This window comes from Oryctolagus cuniculus, chromosome 14, assembly GCF_051225735.1.
Source record: "Oryctolagus cuniculus isolate XC-2025 breed Fujian yellow rabbit chromosome 14, ASM5122573v1, whole genome shotgun sequence".
NCBI classification, from domain to species: Eukaryota; Metazoa; Chordata; class Mammalia; order Lagomorpha; family Leporidae; genus Oryctolagus; species Oryctolagus cuniculus.
The window spans coordinates 14,458,553-14,471,178 of NC_142880.1; the positions used below are offsets into that span (position 1 = coordinate 14,458,553).

At 44.6% G+C, this 12,626-nt stretch overlaps 1 pseudogene across 1 annotated transcript; it reads left to right on the plus strand.

The window, feature by feature from the left end:
* The first annotated feature begins 6,825 nt into the window (after window positions 1-6,825).
* LOC100340580 (GDNF-inducible zinc finger protein 1 pseudogene) lies at window positions 6,826-9,855 on the plus strand (annotated as a pseudogene). Its single transcript, XR_016220501.1, has one exon. The product of XR_016220501.1 is annotated as a GDNF-inducible zinc finger protein 1 pseudogene (transcript).
* The last annotated feature ends 2,771 nt before the right edge of the window (window positions 9,856-12,626 follow it).

The window sequence follows — 12,626 nt, forward strand, 5'->3', positions numbered from 1 at the left end:
AAACAATTTGGCCACTTGCTTCCTGCCTCTATCCTGCAGTCCATCCAACCAATGGAATACTCCCTTGGGGAGGGTGAATTAGAAGGATTCCTGCCCTACAGACAACAGGCACCGTTTGAACATGGAGATGTACTTAAGTCATGGATTTGTGTCTTCTCAGGACCAGCTGGCAGCAGAAACAAGAGAAAAGCTATTAAGATATTGGTATCAGGAGGGTTGTGGGTGGGAGGGAAGTTATGGGGGGGGGGGAAGCCATTGTAATCCATAAACTGTACTTTGGAAATTTATATTAATTAAATAAAAGTTAAATAAATACATAAAAAAGTTATTGGTCTCTCTTCATTTAGTAATCCCACATACTGAAGCCCCTTTTACCTAGTGTGTCATTCTAGTCAACTCCATGGATACGGAATGGAGTTGCCAATGATCACCAGATATGTAAGAAAGCTTCTTACATGAAAGAAAAAGACAGGGCCTGGTATTGTGGTGCAGTGAGCTAAACCACTGCCTTCAATGCCGACATTCCATATCAGAGCGCTGGTGGCAGCCCTGACTGCTCCGTTTCCTGTCTAGCTCCCTGAAAATGTGCCTGGGAAAGCAGAAGAGAATAGCCCAAGTTCTCTGGTCCTTGCCACCCATGTGGGAGCCTGGATGGATCTCTGGGTTCCTAGCATTGTCCTGGCTAAGCCCAGGCTGTTTTAGCCATTTGGGGAGTGCAAGATGGAAGATTCTCTCGCTCTCTCTCTCTCTCCTTCAAATAAATAAGAAATTCTCCTTAAAAATTAAAAAAGACTATTATTGGTTATTTTCACATATTTATGACTGAGTGAAAGATGTCAGGTAATAAGGAGTACTTAATACATGATTCTATTTATATGTTGTTCAAAAACAGGCACAATTAATCTGTTGATTGTGAAGTCATATTACTGTTTACTGTTGGGGATGTTGACTGAGTGCAGGAGTGCAGGAGGAAGTCTTGGGTTGTACATATTGATTTGAATTATGTTACATATGTGCACATGTATACTTATGCACAATTCATCAAGATATCTAACTTAAATTGTGTGTACTTTACTGCATATAAACCAAATCTCAACAAGCAAAGAATAAAACAAAGAGAGACATGCAAAGTAAACTACACTGTCCTTCCGGGACCCCTGTTACAGCCTTTCAAGCTACTAAGCAACATTCTGGTCATGTTCCCTTCAGGAACCTGGTGGGATTGCAGCTCTCCCACCTTTGGCAGTATCACACAGGCATGTGACTTTCTGTGACTCATAAAATGTAAGTAGGAGTGTTGCAAGTTGCTTTCAGGTGGATGTTAGCACAGCCAGTATGTGAACTGCCATGCTGCCTCCCTCCTGCCACAATGCTGGAGTCCTTGGAGAATGGGGGATCAGTGTTCTTGGCCTCTTTAGATACTGTCGCTCCCCCTCTTCGTGGAGGAACGACACTAAACCCTGCATTGTTCTTTTGCCTGCTCGGCCCTCCCCGGGTTTGCTGCTGGTTCTTCCCGGGTTGGCTACCGACCCTTCCACCTCTGTGGAAGGGCGGTTCCCCCTGCCACTTTCCCCACTTCCGCAGGGGAGCGGCACACCACCGGCCGGCTCTCTTGGGGGCTGCTCAGGTGTTCCTTCAGATAGATGTTCCTGGTGTATGTTGTCTCTCTCCTCCTTTATAGTCCTCTTCCACCAATCCCAACTCTGCTACCCACATGCCGAGTACGCTGCTCTCCTCCAATCAGGAGCAGGATCAGCTCCTGCAGGTTATTGGTCGAACTGGAGGCAACTGTGTAGAAGTTGTTTACTCCTCTCCCAGCGCCATATTGTGGGAGAGCAGATGCATAGAATAAGTCTTAATTCCAGTAACTTAGTCTAGTCCGAGTTGCTCCCCACAAGATACAATTTTTTTAAGTTAAAATTGTAAAACACGTGTAAATGCTGTACATTTTTATGGGGCACTATGTGATGTTTTGCTACACATATATAATGTATAATATCCCAACAGGGTAAATGTATTTATTTGTTCAAGCATTTGTTTACAGTGAACACATCCCCAAATCCTATCTTCTAGCTTTTATTTAGAGAGAAACATACAGGAAAGGAACCCTATCGATCTTTACTGTGAAACAGAAGCCCAGAACTTCTTTCTCCTATAACCTAGTATCCATCTATCATTCCCAATTCCGTGCTTCCTATTTATGCCCTCAGCCTCTGGCAACCACAGTCATATTTTAAACTACCCTCTTGTTAACAATGTTTGGAACCAAGTACCCAAAGACTACCCTCCTTCAACTTGCAGCATCAGTGAGGAAGTAACATCTGCAGTTTTAAACCACTGTCTTTGATTATACTGCAATACAATGTAGCTCATTTTGACTGATACTAGAGTCTGACTTATTTTATTTATCTGAAACAGTTACAGAGAGAGAGAGAGAAAGAGAAAGCTTATGCTTGTGAGAGAAATCTTGCATCTTCTGATTCACACCTCAAATGACCAGAATGGCCAGGGTTGGGCCAAATGGAAGCCAGGATTCAAGAGCTTCATCTGGGTCTCTCACATGGGTGCAGGTTCCCAAGCTCTTGAGCCATCTTCCACTGCTTTCCCAGGCGTATTAGCAAGGAGCTGCAATGGAAGTGGAGCTGCTGGACTCTGACCAGTGCCCATAAGGGATGCCCGTGCTGCAGGTGGCTGCTTAACACAGTGTCACAACTCTGGTCCCTAGAGTTTAACTTCTAAAAGGAGAGCAAAAGGGCTATGTATTATGTTTTATTGAAGGAAGTCAATATAAATATACAAAAACTGAAAAATTGGGAGTCAGAAAATAAACGTGATTTAGCAATACATGAGAAGGTCAAAAAGGTCATGGAAAATGGAATTAAGCAATTAGGTTTATCTTGGTGCAAAAAATTTTAAAGCCTTTGCATAGGTTTATTGTAACATATTTTCTTAGAATTATTTGAACACTCCTTGGGTAAATTAAATACTGTTGAAAACATCTAAGACAGCCAAACTGAATTTCTCCTGGAAAGTGGGAAGCCAGGGTAGAAAGGGTGAACCTGGGTGTGTGGGGCAATGTTATTTTCCATGATGAGCTGTGATGAACTCTTAGATCAATTAAATTCTGCAAATGCATGACTTTATTATTTCCTCCATGTGTAGTATATACAGTAGTAAACACTGTAAGTAAATTTTTAAGAAACTGAATATTTAAACCTATGCTCTTCATTTTCTGCTGTATCTGAATCACAATGGTAAGAAAGTCCTATTATTTGTGCTAGTTGACTTACCAGAAGGTGGTTTAAAAAAATGGCATTAAATTGAGAGACAAAGGTCAAAGACAAGCAGTGCCTTAGCTGTTAAAACGTATATCATGAAGCACACATCCTTAACGGCATACAGTGGCAGTCCATGGGGAATGATGACGAGTGCCTTTAGTTTGTCTCTGTGACTTATGACTGTGACATGGCACTATTACATTTTGGTTTTTAGCATTTTTAAAGAGGAAGTAATAGTTATGAGAGATGAAGAACTCAGAATTAAGTACTGTAGTTATACACAGAAGGGTAATTTGGTTTTGATGTATTGGCCTGGGCCTGTTAACTAATAATACCAAATTTTAAGTAGCATCTCACCAGTATGAAAAAGAGGTAGCATCATTATTAATGTCTAAACTATAGTGTGTTTCACACAGGATTATGGTAAAGGTCAGGCCATGTTTCTCTGAATTAAAAGCTATTCTGAGCTATCGCATCCCTAATCAACTCAGACCTAAGGTGCATAGCTCAGTTATAATGAGGCACAATGAATTTAAATAAACTGCAAGATACTGTATAGTGATTTATATGTGCACTGTGGTATCCTTTTAACTCATTAGCAATGAATGATACTATGTGTTTGCAACTGTTTTTTGCTGTATAACTATTTTTTAATCACAATATTTCTTAGTAAAAGTGCCTTCTGCTCCCATTTTATTTTGGTATCTGTAAAGGGAGAGGCCAAGGGTGCTCCTGGCATGGACCCAAACATGAGTCAAAGCAGAAAGAAGCTGTCAAATATTCACTCAAATAAATTTCATAAATTAACAATTTGTAACTGTGTTCACATGTTTATGTGTTCATGGTATAGAATTGCCATGGGAATTGGAGAAAAAGAATTGCAGGTTATATGTAGTTTTCTGAATTCCATTTTAGACTTACCCTTGCAGGGGAATTTTTAAAAAATTCATTGAATGCTTCAGAACATTCTTAAAAAACAACAACAGAAAGAAATAAAAAACGAAAAACCAAAACTTAGCCAGAAACTACTTTGCTTAATAATTCAAGGGAGTCTTATTTACAGTCTTTCATCCTCTTATGCAGACGTATCCCTAGGCTTGATTTATGTAGCCAGATTTACGCAAACTGCCGGTTTTTAATTTCATTTGGTAAAATGCTTTTGTTTTTTTTTTTTCATTTCAAGATTAGAGCACATCTTAAGCACACGTGATCAAGCATTAATTTAAAAAAGGATATTCACAGAATTGATAAAATTCTCTTTGTAGATGGCTCAGTTAGCATTCATTTTTTTTTGTGGTGACTGAATGAGGCTGGCTATAACATCCTGGGCATCTTATGTGTCCTGACGCTTCAGAAGCCTATCCAGGTATTATATTTGTCTTCAGTTACATTCTTCACATTCTTCACACTTGAAATGACTTCTCTACCCCAGGAATTCAGTTCATTGTTACCAAGCCCTCGTACTGAAATCAGGTTTCCTTCTTGCAGCCCAATTGCTTTTAAGTTTCATTATCCATTACATGTATTTCCTACACTGGTTTTTCTGTGAGATTTTACATAGATACACTTTATCTTTTACTTGTTAATTATGGAATAACGGGGCAGATATTGCTAACTACTTTGAAATGTTTACTCACCTTTCCTTCCTTTTGGTAATAGACTTGAAGTCTACCCAGTTAAATCTCACCCAATTGCAAGCTACATTTCTCAGTTGCCTCTGAAGCCAGTTGTGATGGGTTGAACAGAGACCACTCAAAATTAACAAGTTGAAGTCCTAACTCTCAGCAACTCAGGATGTGATCATAGTCATATTTAGAGATAGGGACTGTAAAGGGGTAATAATTTAGGTCAAAAGAGTTGACATGAGCTCTAATCCGATATGACTGTGTCCTTCCAAGAGTGGATTATGACATAGACACACACCTAGGGTCATGCCCAGGAGAAGACAGGGTAGCCAGCAGTCATCTACATGCCAAGGAGGGAAGCCTCAGAAACAGTCAGTCTGGCCAGCACTTTTATCTCAGATTTCTGGGCACCAGGGTCGTGAGAGAGTAAACTTCTGTCATTGATGCTGCATCGTCCGTGGTGCTTTGTTGTGATAGCTCTTGCAAACTGATATACTAGGAATTGACATGATATTGCCTTGAGTCAATGAGGTCGAAGAAGAAGTGATATGCATAGCTTTAGGGTCACTTTCTTTTTCAAAATGTTTGCTTATTTGAAAGACAGAGTGACAGGGAGGGAGGGAAAACAGAGATGGGGAGAGGTCTTCCATCTTAGGACTCACACCCCAAATGGCTGCAAAACTGGGGATAGGCCAGGCCAAAGCCAGGAGCTAGAGACTAAGTTTGGATCTCTCATATGGGTGGCAGAGACCCAAGTATTCATATTATCATCCATTGCCTTGAAAAGCACGTAAGCAGGAAGCTGGATTGGAAGTGGAATAGCCAGACCTCAAATTAGCAATCTGGTATGGGATGTGTCTCCAGTGGGGCTTAAGCTTGCTGCACACAGGGCTCAACACTAAGTTATTATCTTAAATTACAAGATAGAATCTGCTGGGTTGTGGCTTTTCCCTTCTTATAGGCTGGAACCCTTATGTAGTGGGGGCTCATGTTGAGTGTTCCAATAAAGACAGCACCTAGGGCATGCTAGGCAAAAGATGAAAGGAACCTAGGTGCCTGAATGACCTTGTAGAGAAGAACCATCCAGCTAGCTAGGACCACATCTGGACTACCCCTTAATCCAATTATCCACATCTGGACTGCTTATCTAATTTAATCGACAGTTTGACTTCTACTCCAAGTAATAAAATATATAATGGAGTGAGCAAACCATGCAAAGGGATTCTATATTATTCACTTATATTCTGTACAAAATACAGTTATAAATGAGGGGTCTTAAAGGAGTTAATGGAAAATATCTATTATGCAAACACTGCATGGATTTGAAATAATTTTTGCACAAAAATAAACTAGTCTTTTAAAATATTTATATTCATTTATTTGAAAGGGAAAGAGGAGAAAGCAGAGAGAGGGATTTTCTACCTGTTGGTTCACATTCCCTATATCAGCAACAGTTGGGGCTAAGCCAGGTCCAAGGCAGGAGCCTGGAAATCAATCTGTCTCTCAGGTGGTTGATAGGGACCCAAGCACTTAAGCCATCACCTGCTTACTCCTAGGCTGTGCATTAGCAGGAGCCTGAATTTGGGAATGGAGTTGGGAGTTGAGCTGAGGCACTCCAGTATAGGATGGATGGTCTCAAGTGGTGTCTTAACCCCTGTGAAAAATGCCTTCCCTTAAAGTAATCTAATTTCCTTTTTCCATGGTATTTTTGCATTTAGCATAATGAATTATAGATATCTTTAACTTAAACATATAAAATGATATTATCAAGAGTGTTGATTGTATAATACACTGTGACACAACTCTTATTTTCACTATATTTTCATTTACATTTCTAGCAATGATAGATTTGAAATAAGCTCTGTCTTTCCCTTCTTGATGACTACTATAAAAGCTATGGTTAAAATCAAATTGATCTGGGGTAGTTCCTGCGGGCCTGGTCCGGCGGACGGCGTCTGCGGCGGGGCCGCTGGCTGGGAGCTGGTTTTGGAAAGGAAGATGGAAAGTGGCGCGGTGCTGCTGGAATCCAAGTCCTCGCCGCTGAACCTGCTGCACGAGATGCACGAGCTGCGCCGCCTGGGCCACCTGTGCGACGTCACGGTCAGCGTGGAGTACCAGGGCGTCCGCAAAGACTTCATGGCCCACAAGGCTGTGCTGGCGGCCACCAGCAAGTTCTTCAAAGAAATGTTCCTTAACGAGAAGAGCGCCGACGGGGCCAGGACTAACGTGCACTTGAATGAGGTGCAGGTCGTGGACTTTGCTTCGTTCCTCGAGTTTGTCTACACCGCCAAGGTGCAGGTGGAAGAAGACCGGGTGCAGCGGATGCTGGAGACGGCCGAGAAACTGAAATGTCTGGACTTGTCGGAAACGTGTTTTCAGCTCAAGAAGCAGATGCTGGAGTCGGTGCTTTTGGAGCTGCAGAATTTCTCAGAGTCCCAGGGGGCAGAGGCCAGTGGCGGCCCCCAAGTCGGAGTTGGCCCCGACCCCCGGGCAGGTGCACTGGGTATGGACGGGGCTCACCCCAACGGCCTGGTGGATCGTTCAGACTACCCAGGGGAGCAGATGAGCAATGGTGTGTCGCCAGGCACACCGCCGAGGAAGTCCAAGGAGAAAGCGGACAAGAAGAAGGATGTGGCTAAGCCTCCCTACCCCAAAATCAGAAGAGCCAGCGGGAGACTGGCCGGAAGAAAGGTCTTCGTGGAGATCCCTAAAAAAAAATACACGAGGAGGCTGCGAGAGCAAGAGACAGGTGCCGAGGGCAGCTCGGGAGACCCCGGGGCCGCCCAGGCCCAAGACCCAGAGAGCGCGGGGATGGAGACCAGGCCCCTTACAAAAGTTGAGGGGGGTGGGGCTGGCATGCAGGTGGCAGACCCCCTTCCAAAGGCAGCCGGGGAGGGGGAGGAGGAGGAGGAGGAGGAAAAGGAGGAAGAGGAGGAGGGGGGTGCGGCGGAGAAGAGGAGGAGCAACCTGAAGTGCGGCATCTGTGAGAAGGCCTTCTTGTACGAGAAGAGCTTCCTGAAGCACATCCGGCGGCACCACGGCGTGGCCAGCGAGGTGGTGTACCGCTGTGACACCTGCGGCCAGACCTTCGCCAACCGCTGCAACCTGCGCAGCCACCAGCGCCACGTGCACAGCAGCGAGCGGCGCTTCCCCTGCGAGCTGTGCGGCAAGAAGTTCAAGCGCTAGAAGGACGTGAAGCGGCACGCAGTACAGGTGCACGAGGGCGGCGGCGAGCGGCACCGCTGCGGCCAGTGCCTGAGCTCCAAGACGGCGCTGCGGCTGCATGAGCGCACGCACACCGGCGACAGGCCCTAAGGCTGCACCGAGTGCGGGGCCAAGTTCTCGCAGCCGTCAGCGCTCAAGACCCACATGAGAATCCACACCAGGGAAAAACCTTTCGTCTGTGATGAGTGTGGCGCAAGATTCACCCAGAACCACATGCTGATTTATCACAAAAGGTGCCACACAGGTGAGAGGCCTTTCATGTGTGAGACATGCGGCAAGAGTTTTGCTTCGAAGGAGTACTTGAAACATCACAACAGAATCCACACTGGCTCGAAACCCTTTAAATGTGAAGTGTGCTTCCGGACTTTTGCTCAGCGGAACTCCCTGTACCAGCACATCAAGGTCCACACAGGGGAGCGCCCCTACTGTTGTGACCAGTGTAGGAAGCAGTTCACCCAGCTCAACGCCTTACAGCGCCACATCGGATCCACAGGGGCGAGAAGCCGTTAATGTGCAACGCTTGCGGGCGCACGTTCACGGACAAGTCCACTCTGCGGCGGCACACCTCTATACACGATAAGAATACTCCATGGAAGTCTTTCCTTGTCATTGTAGATGGCTCCCCCAAGAACGACGAGGGTCACAAGACAGAACAGCCGGATGAAGAGTACGTGCCGCCCAAGCTTTCAGATAAACTGCTGTCTTTTGCAGAAAGCAGCCACTTTCACGGCCTGGCCGCGGTGCCCGGCAGTGTCGCCCCCGCCCACGACGGCAATGCCGCAGACACCGCCTGCAAGGCCGACGCCGCCGTGGTGTCCCAGGACGCCCTGCTGGCCACCACCCTCAGTGAGCTCAGCGAGCTGAGCCCGCAGGCGGACGCGATGCCCGCCCAGCTGCACCCCTTGACCAGCATGGAGTGAGCGGGAGCACGCGGGGCCTGGTGCCGGGCAGGACCCTCCGTGGGGCCCCATGTGGTGGCAGCTGCAGCCCAGCGGGGCCTGGGGCCAAGAGACAGCCGTCCCTGTGCAAGGTGTGGGCAGGGACGGCCTCCATCCATCTCCCTTGGCCTCCGTCACCTTGCACGTCGTCATCGCTGCGTTGTGAAAGCTTTCCCTTGAAAATCCTGACCTGCATGATCTCATGACGCGGTCACCGAGCAAGGCCACCCACGTGACCACCTGTAACCCCTGCGTGGGCTGTGTGTGAATCCTCGGAGCGCCGGTGCTTCACCCTACCTTAGCTTCCTCGTGTGTTTACTTCTCGGATAGTCTGAAGGTATTTTTCTACCAAGCTGATATCAGATTGGGCCATGTATTGTTAGCCATGCAAATCACATTTGCCACAGGGACCTTCAGGCGGAACTGAAGAAATGGATTGGTGCATTTATTCCTCCCAGTCCCCTCCCCACTCCCAGGCACTCATGGGAAACTGCTGAGCACAGACACAGCCCGGAACCTGTCAGAAAATCAGCTTTGGAAGCAGATGTGGCTGTTCCATTTCATTCCTGAAGACCAGATTAGGTGAACCCGTCCTACCAAAGAGCCCAGACAGTGTGCTGTTTGCAGCGAGGTGTGAGAAATTAAGCAAGAGGCCATGAACACCCGTGTCATTTCATTCACAAGCAGCAACGCGAGGTGAGCGTGGTAGACGTCAGAACAGTGTTGCTGCCAGGTATTCCTGCCTTGATCTGTGGAATTCTCCAAACACAGATTTCCTCATTCCCACACTCAGCATGGAAGCAGCTAGTGATTGCTAGTGATCTCTGTGTCCTTGGGAGTGTGTGAGAAGATGGGAGAGGGGACCAAAAGCCTGGACACTGTCATCCCTGATTATGCCTTAAAGAGTGGACCATGGGGGTGGGCGCCGTGCCATTCCCTGGCTCGTGCTGGGCTTCGCTTCGCCACGCTTGGAAACACGCACAGTGAAAGGACGACCCTGCTGTTCGCTAAACCTCATGTCTCGTCCCAGGGCCTGGGCCTGTTGCTGTGTGCCTAGGATGTGCCGAGTCACGTGGAACCCTTCAAGGCCTTAAAGGAGAAAATTCCTTTTCTCACCGGTTGCTTCCCCCCTTACATCTTATTTATTAAACGTGCTATGAACACTGATTTCCTAAAAGGAAGGTACTTTATCTGTGAGGTCTGAGATGCGGATACAGCTGTGCTGGGGGAGGGCTTTCTTCCCAGCTGCTTTGTTTGACTTCAGTCAAGGTGAACAGCGAAGCCTCTGCGAGGTGTCTCAGGCGCTGGCAACCTGTATAACACTGGCCCTCAAAAGGTCACAGGGCCGAATTCAGCTAGGACAGCGTCACTGTATCCAAGTCGTGTTTACAGAGCGGGGGAAAAAACACACTAGTTTTCATCTCGGTTGGAAGAGACAGAACCCGCCAGCTGATGCACTATTTTATGGCGCAAAGTCATCCTGATGAGAAGGAATTTAAGTGATAGATTATTTTGTTACCTCCTGGAATAATTTTTGTCTTGAATTTGTTTCTTTAGAAGTTCTACAAAAACACTGTTTAACGTGTTAATAAATGTCTTCTTTGTAAAAAAAAAATCAAATTGATCTGCTGAAGATCATACAAGAGACTGCAGGCATTACCTAATCTTTGCTGTAAATCAGACAGATGGTGTCTCTCCATTGCCTATGTATTATCCCTATTCAAGAAGACCTCTCTAAAGTCCCTTGGATTACATCCTACTTTTATTATTACCATTAACATTTCACCAATGCTTTCTATGAAGGTGGAACATATGGAGTCTTAACCACATGATTATTGATTTTCTACATGTTCATTTCCGATCATATGGTATGAATTTGTTTTTCTAGGTATTGATGGCCGTCAGAAATGAGTTTGGTGGAATGAATGCCCACTCTTTCTTCTCCTACTAGTTTCTAAGCATTATGGATGATTTCTAGTAATTTTAAAGAACTTTAACTAGTATACAAATCTCTTTTAAAAATATTTTCATGAAGAGAGAGTCCAGCTTTCATCCTCCTCTAGTTTTATACAACTTGCCACTCCTTTTATCATCTGTTGTTTATTGAATAGGTTTGTTTGAAAACTAAGATTTGTGACAACCAGAAAAATGGAATGAAATGGTGCATCTAATGCCACTCCTAGCCGTTTGGAGCTTCTTTCCATTTTGATGTACGTGAAATAGCTTGTGAGCAGAGTAGCTCACAGACGTGTGCTGAACTGGAATGCTGTTGGGAACTAAAAGATGGGCAGTTTCTTGCATTCTTAAAAAAAAAGAAGGATAAGTTTAGTCTGGCTGAATGGGGTAATTCCATCTACTCACTCCTGCATTAAGTGATTAATCCACTGGAAGTCTGTGATCTGCTTTGAAGTCTTGAGCTTCAAAAGGGTCCCCGTGAGCCTTAGTTCCTAAAGTGGGAAAAAAGGTGTGCATTTTACTCTTAATTTTTTTTCAATTAATGAAATGTGTTGAGCATCAGTGGGATTTTGAGATTGCCATAATTTCTCCTCAGATGCACTACCGGGAGGGTAGTGCTTCAAGATCTTTGCACACAGTGTCCTTGTCCATGTCCTCACTCAGTAAGGTAAGTAAATCATTCTTAGGATTTTTCCAGGCACTTTCTCTATCTTGTCATCTGATGACTGTTTCATTCTAGAAAACTAATTGAGATTGTTATAGGCTTTGATATGTATGCACAAGCATGTATTCTTTGAGTTTTAAGCAGGAATTGCAAGTGCCAGTTAGCAAATACAGGTGGTCTGGTCACATGCACCATCCTCTTTCCTAATTCTATCCCCATCCCCGCCCTGTACTTTGCCACTAGTTCACCTCAGTGTTGAATATCTCTCCCACCTTTTGTTTCTGCAGTTTAGTCCAGTCTCTCTGCCTTATTTTGGTAGTCAAATAAGTGAGACTTCCTTGTCTATTTAACATGCTCTGTGCAACTTTGGCAATTCCAGATCTTGTGTTAGTGGAGAAGATAAGACATGATTAGGATAAGTGTTGTTCTTTCCCTCTAAGAGCTTACAAATGATTAACGTTATTACAATTTTTTTTGATTTAAAGAAACTTGAAGGAGAGTTTAAAATAAAATTTATAAACCCATTTAATTTATATGTGAATTTATCACAAACTTGTACTTTCTGGAGGTCCCCAGAAGATAATACTTATCTGAAAGTTTCTGGAATAGAATTTATGAGAATTTATCCTGACAGCCAGGCTTACATGATTGCTGAGTCAGGGTAAAGGGAAATAATACAATATTTTACTTAGCAATATCTTCTCCACCAGGGTTATAGGCAGACTGAAATATCTTATGTAGATATATGTTGCTTTGTTATTTTGTTTTAAAATTTTATTTAAATTATATGTTTTATGTATTCATACATACAGATTCAGGAACATATTCATACACTACTCTCCCTTCCACTCATGTGCCAACCCTTCTTTCTCTTCCCTTTCCCATTCCCACTCTTAATTTTTACAAAGATCTGTTTTTAGTTTACTTAATGATCGTAAGG